The sequence below is a fragment of the Condylura cristata genome, unplaced genomic scaffold (assembly GCF_000260355.1).
Source record: "Condylura cristata isolate star-nosed mole 26May11 unplaced genomic scaffold, ConCri1.0 scaffold00003, whole genome shotgun sequence".
Taxonomy (NCBI): domain Eukaryota; kingdom Metazoa; phylum Chordata; class Mammalia; order Eulipotyphla; family Talpidae; genus Condylura; species Condylura cristata.
In genome coordinates, this window is record NW_004567104.1 from 70,439,219 (window position 1) to 70,452,720 (window position 13,502).

The 13,502-nt window shown below is 39.0% G+C and overlaps 1 long non-coding RNA gene across 1 annotated transcript in view; it reads right to left on the reverse strand.

The window, feature by feature from the left end:
- Positions 1 to 10,753, reverse strand: part of LOC105854070 — a 28,668-nt gene extending 17,915 nt beyond the window's left edge. Inside the window, exon 1 of the long non-coding RNA XR_001145798.1 lies at positions 10,648 to 10,753. This is a non-coding gene — a long non-coding RNA (uncharacterized LOC105854070). The remainder of the gene's footprint in view (positions 1 to 10,647) is intronic.
- Positions 10,754 to 13,502: the final 2,749 nt, after the last annotated feature.

Below are 13,502 nucleotides of genomic sequence, written 5' to 3' on the forward strand. Positions count from 1 at the left end.
TCTAGATACTTTCTTTTTGCTTACGAGTCAGTTTATCCCACTGTGGGCGTATCTGCATCTTCTGCTTGCTTTCTTCTTTCTCTATTGCAGGATCTCTATTCTCTATTGAGCTGAAGAACTATTTTCCATTTGATTGATCTTGAAGGTGTTGGGAGCATCCCGGCTGAAACAGTGGTTAGAAAAATCACCTTCTTTCATCTTTGGTTTCATCTTTGAAAAGAAAGAAGAATTGAGCTGTTTTACCAGCTGTTGTGAGCTGTTCAAATTTCCTCCGGGGAGAAAAGCTAGTTGCTTTCATAGCTCTGAGGAGTCTCAAAAATGCTTCAGGCCTCAAGAAAGTAAATAAAAGGTAAGGTAGACATTCAAAGACTCCTCTGGGGCCTAAGAGAAAGTTTTAACCTGTAGAGAATCATTGAAATAAAAGCCATGGAAAATACAGTGAAGATCGTGAAGGCCATCTGGCAATTTAGCTTAAATACAGTGACACTATCCATCGTCCAATGATGTAAAAGATTGAAAGAAAAATATACTTGTTTTCTTCATTTTTTAAAAAGATTTATTTTATTTATACATACAAGAAATGGGGTGTAAGCCAGAGGTACAAGGGTGAGAGGACTCACCAGAGAAGGAGTGGGGAGCAGAACAGGTGGATGTACTGAAACACACTGCGGAGGGGAGCAGTGGGAAGACAGGAGAGGTCTGCTGCGCCATGTGGGTCAGCTCCCTGGCTGGAGATCAAACTCAGGCTGTCATGGTGATAGCACTCAGACTTAATCCGTAGACCAGCAGGTAGGCCCTATTATTTATTTTTAATGGAGGCATTAACCTCCATCAGTTGTTAATATCATAATGTGCCCACCACCAACTCACCCCTAGTCCACCATCATGGTCCACTGTGCTTCCTTCTCTGTTCTTACCCCTGCTCAGTCCCTCTCCACCCCCAGAGCTTCAGTTATGTAGTCAGCAGCCAGATTCTAATTTTAAGCTTGCTTTTATCTGACTTTCAGTTTAGTTACTTTATATTCTACATATTAGTGATCCCCCCCATTTAAGAACTTACAAGTTAAAAATACACTTAAACTCATGAATTAGAGTTAATATGGTGAACTCAGCCTCAGACTTTGTTTTTCAATCTGTTTGGGGTCCTTATATATATATATATATATCTTTTAAAGTCTGAACTGCCACTATCTTGCATGCTCACATAACAAATGAAAAATTAAAAATGGAATGGAAAATGTTGTTTTCATGGTGATAGTCTGTGATACTCAGATCTCAGGATGGCCTCCAATCATCCTTCCTTCTGGGAGACAAACTCTTATGCCATCTGTTCTCACACAAAATTGTTGCTATATCTACCAAGACTGAAATATGTGTTTCAAAAGGTCTCCCAAGTTGTTAAAAGAGATTGAATTGGCTGTAGAATTTAGAGCAAAAATTACAAGATTATATTATAGAGAAAGCAGTATCAGCAACAGAACCTTGAATGGTTTTACAATCGGGTGCTTTAAATATCTTAACTTCTTGATTCACTTTTCAAGGAGCCAATATGAAAAGTTGTAGGCAGTTACTATACATGAGAAATATACTGTATGTAAGAAGAGGGAAAGGGACTCCAATAATCAAAGCCAAACTAAGGAGAAAGGAAGAAAAAACAGAAGGAGAAAAAAAAGCAGGGGAAGGGAGGGAAGGGTCAGGGTATCATTAAAAAGAAACGCTTACTGGGGCCCTCCTGGTGGCGCAGCGGATTAAAGCACCGCACTAAGAAGCTACAGCCACTTCCGCATGAGTTCGATCCCGCCTGCCCCGGAGGAGATCCACATGGCGCGGCAGACCTCTCCTGACCCGCCCACTGCTCCCCTCAGCAGTGTACTTTGTCGTCTGCCTGTTCTGCTCCCTGCTCTGTCTCTGGTGAATCCTCTCACCCTCCGCATCTCTGGCCTGTACCCCAGTTCTGTACGGATAAACAAATCTTTAAAAAAAAAAGAAACGCTTACGGTAAATAAGTATTCCATACATTTAAATTCAATTCTTTAAGTCATGAACTATAAATTTTCTCATGTCAAATTAGATGGATAGAGTGAAAAATTTTAGTGGCATATTAAATCTATCCAATATTATTAACTATCTAAAGGAAAAGAGATGAACAGAAAATTCTGACTCACGGAAATCTTTTTAAATTGGGATAGAATATTAACTTTGGTGAGGTGATATTTAGCCTTGCTAAGGGCAGAAGAAAAATTAACTTAGGCACTTTTTGCCTTGCCATTGGTGAACTCCCTCTACAGAAGATTGACATCATTGCCCTTTAGTTCTTTCACACTCTCTCAGGTGAGGAGTTTCCAATTTTTCTATGTTCCTTTTCCTTTGATGATATACTTTAGAATATACTTTTATTTTGATTTGTATTTGACTTACAACTGATCCGTTTGTTGAGCTAGATCGTGTCTGAACAGATGATGGAGATTTTGAATTTCACTACTATTTGAAATTCACTTCACACTCTAGATTTTTAATGTCTGGCTCATTTCTGAGCTGTACATATTTGGCTATGAGGTTTTCACTGGTTCTTAAGACTTTGAAAGAAATTAGCCTCTGATTCCTTCAAAGAAGGAAACTAAATCCCACAACTTGTCAATCTATCCTAAGCATTCTTGTCTTCTTTTTTATTTTATCCTAAATACTATAGCTGCCCAACCAATTCAGCACTCAATAATGCCAACACAACCCCTGGTGAATTTCTCTAGTGTGGCTGTCTTTTATTGTGATGCTTCTAGTACCTTCTGATGTATCATCACCCACGTAAACATTTTATCTCCCCTACTGTTTTATAAAATGCTTGAGGGGAGAGATTTATGTCTTCTACATCATTATATGCCTCAATAACACAGCAGACTCCAACACAAACTAAGGTGCATACTGAATGTCTTTGAGTTAAAACTGAACTGAGAAGATTCTTGGTATCCAAAATCTAGTACTTAAAACAAGAGATGTCCTATATTTGAGCTGAAATGAACAGGCACAATTTGGCTATAGAAGGGAAACTTTAAGGAAATGACATTTCTCTTTGGTTTACTGGGAAGAACATCCTCTCCCTTTCCCAGATATGCTATCCTGTTAAAATGAATCATTTTTCCCTAGGGACCTAGGGACCAGTGAAACAGCATACTTAATTATAAGGCAGAGATAACTACCCTGTAGCCACATTTGCTCTGAACATTTCTCTTTTTTCTGCAGAAGAACTAAGGTAGCTAGTAAGGTGGAAATGACAGAAAATGCAGGAGGTAAGATGACCTCAGGGTCTGACTCATTTGCCAATCAAGTTAGTTTTGTCCTTATTGGGGAAATAATTCATTTGCCATGATTTATTAATTTAAATGTGGCATATAATTATAGTTGTTATTGATAAATGAGCATAGTCATATATCAGTGTTAGACTATGGATCTAGCTGAAGATATAATGTATCAGTTAATTCTGATACAAAGACTTCTCCTAGTCTTCGCTCTTCTATCCTGTTATTTGATGATATAAGGCCACAATGAAAAACTTGTACTAACCTTTACACCATTTTCCTCTGGGAACAGCATTTCAGATGATTTCCCTTAAGTTCAAGAATTTAAATCTACCCTTATGTCATCACTCATATTTAATTCAATGCCTTCCTTCTTCTCATCCCTTTTTCCACTCTATCATTTCACATATTTTCTGCAGTTATTTTTATCCTTATCTATTAATTTTAAAACATACCCCTTTGTAGAAATTGTATTTTTTTGGCTTTAGTATAAATTTAACTTATTGCAAATATTCTTGCCCTCTGCTTCATTTTTTTCTGTAACAAAACTGAATATCTTGAATTTATCCTTTTTAAAGCAAATTTCTTATCTTTTTTCACTCATTGGCTTCAATTATAGGCAATATTTGAGTTTTTTTTTATCAATATGCTGCTAGTAAATATTAATCATGACTTTGGATAGTATTTCTTTCGTCTAAAGTTCCCAACAAAAATAAGATTTGACATGTGCAAGTTCATGCACATTTATTAATTATTTTTCTCCCTGACATCATGGTAACAGATAGAAAGCTTTGTTAGAAACTTTACTTTGGTTGGTTTTTCTCTAAAAATAGCTTATGTCAAGTTCATTTGAGACAACCTGGTTTCCAAAGCAAAGGATTTTTATTTAACAGGTAATTTTGAGGAATAGTCGATAAGCACATACATGTTTATTATTAAACAGATTGTTTTGATGGACAAGGACTCTCTAGTACCCAGTAGAAAATACTTGTACTAAAATCTGGAACTTTCTATGAGAGTTAATCACAAGATTCTACAACATCAGTTTTAATTCTTTTAAACTTAGAGAGCCCTTGTGATCTGGGGCAAATTGTTCATATACTCATTTGACAAGCATTTCTTGTGTGTCTCAGTGTACTAGTACTGGGAGAAAATCAAGCAAAAGAGGCAAAAACCCCTGACTTCATGAAGATTTTGTGAAGTGACAGACTTTAATTAATAAGATAAATTACTAAAACATATTTTAGCTAGTAATAAAGTCAAAGAAAATGAAACAGAAAAGCAGCAGGGAAGGCTTCCAAATTTTAGATCAAGAGGCCATGGAGAGCTCTCTGGGAAACTGACTGTACTGCTAATCATGAATTAAAAGTGTGTTATCTTTTCTAAACCTAGTGTAATGTTCACAATATTCAATAATAATAATTTTAAAAATGTGGCCAGCTCAAGCCATAACTCTTCACCTGGAGAATATTGGCTCCAGTCTCATCTTCAACATCCTTTCTCTTATCTTTTCAAGCCTGTTGCAGAGCTAAATGTCCCCCTCACATCTACCTTCTGCAGTTAGAAGGAGGGTGATGAACTTATGTGACTCCCCAAGTAGCAGATACATTAACAGGGAAGCTGGGTAGACAAAACAAGGACCAGAGCTTGGTGACCACCTGACTATCTCATCAAAACCCGGCCTCTCGTAGTACTAGACCAGCTATTTGATAGTGGCCGCGATTTTCATCTCTATATCTAAAGTCTAATAAGATACCATCTGACTCTGTTCGGGTCACACTGGAGTATAACAGGGAAACATGTAACAAGAGAAATAGCTTGAGCTTTGCATCGAGAGGACCTCTGCACATCCGGAATATATACGGGTTACTCACTTAGAGATTTAGATGTCGAGACTCCTCCAGAGTGTATACAACCCTATGGTGCTAATTCCCACTAGCAAGTGCTCCCAGCTCAGCAGCTCTAGATCAGTGTGTATGTTCAATATCAGATTATTATCCATGGCACCTGGTTGCCTGGTTTAATCTGCTTAGACCTGCATTTTTGCACGCTATATAAATTTGTGCTAACTCTGGTTCAGCATAAAAACACTACTTTGGCAGTGAATCTCAAGGAAATGAAGCTGAGTGAACTACATTTCCTCTCTGGGAATTCCACACTCTTCTAGAGGCGGCAGGTAGTTGAGAGTACCTCATGTGATCAATGTCTCTGGAACAGAAGGCTCTGAGAAGGAATGCGCCCAGAACTGGCCCATTTGAAAATAAAAATTAGGAAAAATAAATGTTGCAAACTTTTAAAATAACGTGTCATATTTTTTTTAACTGACTCCAAAATTGCATTCCTTTCACATTGTGCTGTTTGATCTCCAGGACCTCACCTTTCTCTGGAGTCAACTTTGCGCAAAGCTTGTTCTGGTTTCCACAGGAGCTTGTGGAGTTATGGCATTTACAGGAGGTGGTAACGGCATTTCTAAAAAATTCTGTCTGTGTTGGAAAATGAGACATATGCAGTGACATTTCCAGTCTGCGCACAATAGCTCTTCATTAATTCTGTATTGTAAATGCCACTTCTGGAGTTGAGTTGATTTGATTTTCCCTAATTCATTCTTTTCAATAATTCTCTGAAGAACTATCTTATCTTCATTTTTCATTTTATTATTTTTATATCTTATCTTTTATATTTTTGTGTTGGTCTATATGCTGATACATTTTTGTGCACAGGTACATTTTTAAGATTAAACATTCCTTAATTTTCAGGATGAACAATTAGTCATAAGATGGTTCCACTTTCATGCCACAGGCATGTATTTGAGGTTTAGTTGTTTTATTTTTAGTGCAGTTATCTGTAGTATTAAAGCACAAAGATTTTTGAGTCTTGTCTGAAATATTGCTGGGCAATGCAAGTATATTTTTATTTATTGATGATCTTAATTAAAGAATTAGTCCCTTTATCCAAATGACTAGACGTAATTACTGAAGTAAAAATATACAACATATATATGTTATGAATTGTCTGCCCATCTACATCTTGTTTGAAGTCAACACCCACAATCTCTGAATGGCAATGGCAGGCATGGGCTTTTTAGATCCATCAGATAATCTGCAGCTCAACATCATGTCAGTCATGCTGTCCCCAGCTTGTCCTTTGATGTCTCTCCAGACAGTGTCCCTGGAAGACTGGGACTGTGCGTCATTCAGTCCCTACCATGGCATTCTATTTCCAAGCTCAACTCTTTAGAATCTTTTCATTTTTCATTCCACTCCCAAGCTTGGATTAACGTTATTGGGATGAGATCCTTTAAGACTTTGCTAAGGTGCCTCGAATATAGGACGCAGGACCCAATCTCAGCCTGAACGTCTCCTCTGGGCCTCGACCTGTTTATCCCACTAAATGAGCTTTATCCACCTGACATTGGCTTGTAGTTGCTTAGTCTAGGGTAGGATTCTTACTAGATGATGAGGAACTCTAGGGCAGGGTCTTGTATAATTTTCTCATTCTCAAAACCTTAGAACTACTTGACATCCAGTTAGCATATCATAAACACTTGTTTCACTAAAACAAAACAAAACAAAAAAAAAATAGAGTAGATCACAGTTTCTGTGCCTAGGTTGATTATGATGCTAGATGAGATTCTTACGGTGTTATTTTGCCATTTAATTCTAATCTTAGCTCTTTGATCATAACCTAGCATATTGAAGAAATAAAAGAGGCTCAGGAACATTTTGTTTTCTGATTAGATAATGTCTACTTTAATATTTCAAAGAATTGAGAGCTCCCATTCCTTTCAGACTTAATGAGAGTCCATGACTTAAAATAGACTAATTATTGTTGAAGACTTGTTTTCAATCTGAGAGAAAGAAAATGTGACATTTTCAAATTTTAATCATGCCTCTGGCATAACAATAATAACTATTGTCTTTTCACTGCTTAAGTTAGAGAGGACTGGCGTCTTTGGTCCAGAAGTGAGACTCAGGTTGGCACACTCAACTTGTTAAGAGTAATAACCTACTAATGGTTTTCAAAAGAAATACTTGTTTGAATGTTCCCAAACACTTGTGAGCTCATGTAAATTACTTTTTCTCAAATTTCTAGCATTGGCATTAACCTAAAAAGATTATAAGTGAGTCACACAAATCACGATGATGAAGTCAATGCTGCATATTTTTCTTCTTTTGAACTATGTTCTCACCCATTTGGCATCAAAATAAGGTTGTGCAAAGTGACATAAACTTAAGCAATGGAAGTAATTCAATTCCATATTCACACTTTTTTTCATGTTTACAACTATTTAACAAATTATCTACTATATGTTACCATCTTATTATCTATTATCATTGGTTTGCTAGCATTAAAATCAAAATTTTTAAACTAGTAACTATGTAATTTCAGTAATGGAGTAAACTTTTAGAGAAATTTGGTAAGATGTATCAAATAACAAATATACCTACTTTTATAAGCTTCTAGTCTATTGATTCATTCTGAAACAGGGTCAAGAAGGGAAAATTTACACAAATATATTGATTGCAAATTTTTAAAAATAGATGTTCAAACATGAAAAATAAGAGGGAAATTCAGCAATGGAGCATGATTAACACTCAGTATAAAAACTGTGAATACAATTAGATTTTTTCCCTTTTATATTTTTTCTTCCATTTTAAAAAAATGATTGTGATAACATAGCTAAACTAGAACTCATAAAATAAATTGTATAATTTTATTTGAAAAATAAAAGTTAATAGTTGCCTGATAAAATATTTGATGAAGCCTTTGATCATGATTCCACTGAGTATTAGAAATATCTATAAATCACCCTGTTGTGCTGGGTCTTGACCAAACAATTCATCCTTTTAGATTCAACAGATCCAGGGAGAACATAAATCAAATCAGCCAAACTCTAGTGTAGCTTACCCCAATATAAGACTACAAAATATTCACAAGCCAGAAATTCCCACTTTTACTATAAGTTATCTCCAGAAACTTAGGTACCTCAAAGTTGACATTCTATAGTGTGACAAATCACACACATGCACCCATTCATACACACACACACACATGCATGCACTTTCTGAGGTTAATATTACATTTTTTGCTACAGTCATCGAGACAATATAGTAATGCTGGGGGAGGGGAAAACAGGGAGGGGGCAGAACAGGCTGGGGGAGGGAGGGTGTAGTATGGTGGTGTGATGTGGTGATGCATATGGGAAGTGGCAGCTGATGCCTCACACACAGCGCTGTAAACCAAAGTTCCCACACTCCAAATGACGAAGGAAAACAGCATTCAAAATCCCCACACTAAAGAAGACAGTGAGACCACTGATTTAGTTTCATTTCTTCTTTTCCTTGGCACCTCTCAATATGATAAAAGGTTCTGAAATCCCCAAGGTCTCCTCAGCATCCCTCTAAGGGGCCTGTGCCACATAATTCCTTCAGTATTTCTGTTCCTTTACAGTCTATGTCAAGTCCTATTTTCATGCCACACAAAATAAAGAACATGGAGTTGGATAAGAGGACAGCGGCAGATATAAAGTCCCATTTCTTCTTGCTTTGAATTGGTGGCCAACCTTACTGTCTCTGGATTTTTCCTTGACCAGTTTGCACAAGTGTGTTTTGAAGTGCCTCACCCGCTCTCTTCTGAGGCTGGTCTCTGCTGGAATGTTAACTTTCCACTCAAGGTCTCACTAGTTAATATTTGCTGTTGCCTCAGATCATTTATGCTATTGTTCACACTCCCTTTTATACCCAGCCTTTTATAGTGTTGTGAAGGAGGTTTGTTGTCTCCAAAGCCTTAATGAAATGATAGCTTCCTGCTTTCATTATTTACCCAGGAGAGTTTCGGTAAATCTCTTGAAAGTCTGAGGGTCCAACTGTGTGCATCTGGCCCTCTTGTTTTTCTCTCTGTTCTCTGCATGGACTAGAAAGCCAGATTTCCACTCTCTAGTGAGGAGGAGTAAAGTTGTTTGGGACAAAGCAGAGAGAGAAAAGCTCACAAGGATTGTAGTGACATGGGGGGTGGGGGACATAGGGTTAATTCAATTATAACCAGCTCATGCTCAGTGTCAAGCCAGTAGCCAAAGGAATCAACACTGTCCACTTCTGGAATCATATCCTTAAAATGGTCCATGGTGATATAGGGATTAGATTGTCTCAATATATTTTTCCTCTGAGCCTGACCAGGTAGGATGATGCTTTTGCATTGGATGCTTTGATCTTCTTGATCCTCTCCCCCTCACCCCCCAAACAAAACAAAACAAAAATCAGAAAATTTCAGAAAAATTGAAAACAGGGAACTGGAGGTTAGGGTTGTATTGATCGAAGGACATGTAGTGCTATAGTGATAGGCAGGGACTTCCCAGGATCCCACAGAGAGAACAATCTATTGGTATTAAGAGCTGAAATCTCCCAGTTGCACGGAGGACAGCACAATAATCAGAATCCCCCTCAGCAGGAGCAGAGGCCCAAACACACCAGCCCACAGTGCCTTGGTGTCAGCGTTGCCAAGGAAACACAAAGTCGATAACTGGGTGGAACAACACTTTCACTCTCAGGACGAGAGACAGCAACTCCACTTGTGTGTGTTGGTCCCTCATGGCCAGCGGCACCCCTTGCTCCCAACCCCAGAAGCCCAGGAAGAACACTGAACTTTAATTACCCCTATGGTACAGTAAAAGGACCACACCCCTCCCCTGTGCAATCTAAACTATGAAGACTGGAGCATGCTGGGAAGTCACTGATGCAGACTTTTGCTTTGATGAGCAAAGGTGCAGTTAAGCATGGACAGGGAAAGATCGCCCTACACAAGGCAGGAGCCTGGCACAGGCTCGACCCCTCATTTCCTCTATGAGAAAGTGCCCCAGGCCCTACACCCATTCTTTTGTGGAGTCAAAAGATTGGACAGCCGTCGCTGAAATCTCCCAACTGAACTGCATGCTGGTTCTCCTGGACTGAGCATTTATCGGGGACGGCTGCTCAGAGCCGTCAGCCTGGCCAAGCTCTGGATGAGGGGGTGCTAGCAGGGAGGGAAACACCCTGCACAAAAACCTTCTCCATGGCTCGAGAAAAAATGTGTTTCGTTTCTGCTAACATAATCTGGTAGTTTCTCAGAACGTCAAACGTTAGACCTAGAATATAACCTAGCAACTCGGTTCTTCATAAATCCCCAAGAAAAATGAAAATATGTATTCATATAAAGACTCAAACATAGAATGTCCATGGCAGCAATATCCATAATAGTGAAAAAGTAGAAACAACTCACATTCGAGTCCTTTAGTTTTACCTAGTGTCATTTTCTCCAGTAAGACTGAGGCGCTTCAGTTACAGAACAAAAAGATCATTGTGTCCTTCTTTTCACATACCTCTCTCTGGTGTCACAGCAGAAAACCTCCGTGCTTTCCAAAATGAGAAGAAAAATATCACCAAGGGCAGCAGTCCTGTGCTACCAGTGCCTGCGCTGGCTGGACTTAAAGCAATCCTGCCCCTTTCTGGGGGCAGCTCTCTCTGCCAGCTTGTCTGTGCAAGCGTCCGTTAGCCATCCCTCCCTTTTTATAACAACCCTGCCCTTTTGCATATAAAGAAAAATGTCATCAACATGTCAGGCACGTTAATTAAAGAAAAACAAACCAAAGTTGAAATGAAGCAGAGACCTTCTCCCTTAAGTCTTAAAAATCTACAGGGCTAAGAGGGAGTTTTTATTGTCTAGAATCGTAAAGCAACCTCTGCTTAGGCTTTGCTGAGCTTAACTACCTACGTTACTTGCTCTCACTGCCTGCGTCCTCAAGCTGAGTTAATAACCTAGTACTCTCTGGTTTCTTTGATTTTTCATTAACTTTTGACTTCTCTTAGTCCACTGCAATCTTTTCCTTAAATGTAACATTTCTTCTTCATTGGTGTCTATGCACATTTTTGTCCACCATATTATTTGAGTGTAACTTTATTGTGTGAAGTCCTATGTGTAAAAATAGATGAGAAAACATGCTAGATTATAAATCAGTAAGGTTTCTTACAGTGAGAAGGAAAGATTGGGATGAAGACAAAACAAAAGGACCTCTGGATGTTGGGGGACAAACAGAACCCACATCAACAAAACCTATCATGAAGTCCATGCTGAGTTGTGATGCCCATCTGATGCACTTGTTGAGATTAATCACACATACTAACTTACATATTACATATAAGCTAACATATATTACATATAAGCTCAAATCTCAAAGCCCTAGGAGAAAGCTTGAGATGACTGAACCTCAGATGACCTGTCTGTACCAGAGTGTGGAAAATGTAGCCACCATTTCCCATCTGTGCTGTATAGGAGATTCTCTCAAAGGGAAGATTGAAATAATGATATAAAAGAAAGATCGGCCCTCCCTGGTGAAGCAGCGGGTTAAAGCACAGCACTGAAAAGCTGAGGCCACTTCCGCATGAGTTTGATTCCCACCTGCCCCGGAGGTGACCACATGGTGTGGTGTGGACCTCTCCTGACACACCCGCTGTTCCCCTCAGCAGTGTACTTTGTCGATCTGCCTGTTCTGTTCCCCACTCTGTCTCTGGTGAATCCTCTTACCGCCCCTGAGCCTCTGGCCTGTACCCCAGTTCTGTATGAATAAGTAAATAAATCTTTTAAAAAAAAAAGAAAGAAAGATCGAGTAAAAAACTGGCAGAGGTTCACCAGAGAAGGCAAGCTTACCAATCTCACAGTTTTAATTACACTTTATGCTTTATCTATCAAATATATTATCTACCTATCTATCTCTCTATATATATATTAAAGACTTATTTATTTGTTCATACAGAACTGGGGTATAGGCCAGAGGCTCAGGGGTGGTGAGAGCCTTTACCAGAGACAGAGTGGGAAGCAGAACAGGCAGATTGAGGAAGTACACTGCTGAGGGGAGCAGCGAGCGGGTCAGGAGAGGTCTGCTGCTCCAGGTGGGTCACCTCCGGGGCAGGCAGGAATCTAACTCATGCGGAAGTGGCTTTAGTTTCTCAGTGTTGTGCTTTAACCCGCTGTGCCACCAGGGAGGGCCTATAAATATATTTTTTTAATGGAGCCAATCTTCTGTTTTTAACACCCTGGAATTAATGCTACATTGGCTGATATAAACTATAAATTATAAAATTATAAATTATAAAATCGTTGTTTAAGCATCCACACCTGTTCAGTATTCCCCGTGTTTTTGATGGCTTGGATAGGTTCATGTTTTTAGCAAGTAGCTGTCATAATTTGCTTATGAGGCCTGCTCACATTATCGGACATTGATTTTATGACCCCTGCTTTGTAGCTAACCCAGTTGGTAACATGACTTTCTTTATTTACACAGTTCTTTCCCTGTTTTAAGATTCTTTTAATATAAATCTCCAAAAGAAAAATTATGGCATTCACTGTTATAAATATGTTAAAATGCTTTGACCGCAATGAGCATATCACCTTCTAAATAGAACATTTCTAATGCTGTTTTGGATAAGACGGTGTGAGATAAGATGAGTAAAACTTCAATTAAGGGACAAGAGGTGACAATGGCTGTTCAAAAAGAGGAAACCCTGCCTGAAGCTTTGTAGAGGGATCAAAACATCTACACATACAAACACAACCACACACACACACACGCACATGCACACAGCAATATAAAGAAAAAGCTCTATGAACTTGCTTTGTAGTATAACAGTATGATAATTTTGACCGATATCTGTCCTGATAGCATATAAATAGTAACTAGCTAGCATTCCATGGTATATTATTGACTTCTACTCGCATTTGCTGAAACCCATTTCAGAATCATCTGCAAATAAAGCCCTCAGTCTGCATGTTGGAAAAACGACAGAAAGTGATGGTGTGAAATTAATGCCACATTAGAGCTCATGAGGCTGCTGAGCACATATGAAGTGACTGTGCTGTTTCGGCCACTGAGTGTTTATGTTCTAACATGGCAGCTGTAAGATGACTTAAATGCCAGTGGTCATTTCACCACAGAAAGAAGTGATATGGGGGCCTCCCTGGTGGTACAAGGGGTTGAAGTTCAGTACTGTGAAGCTGTCAGCAGCCACTGCAGCCTGAGTTTGCGTCCCGCCAGGGAGGTGACCCACACGATGCCGCAGACCTCTCCTGTCTCCCCACAGCAGAGTATTTCGGTAGATCCACCTGTTCTACTCCCCACTCTGTCTCTGGGGAATCCTTTTACTCCCTCCACCCTCACCTCCGGCCTGTACCCCAGTTCTT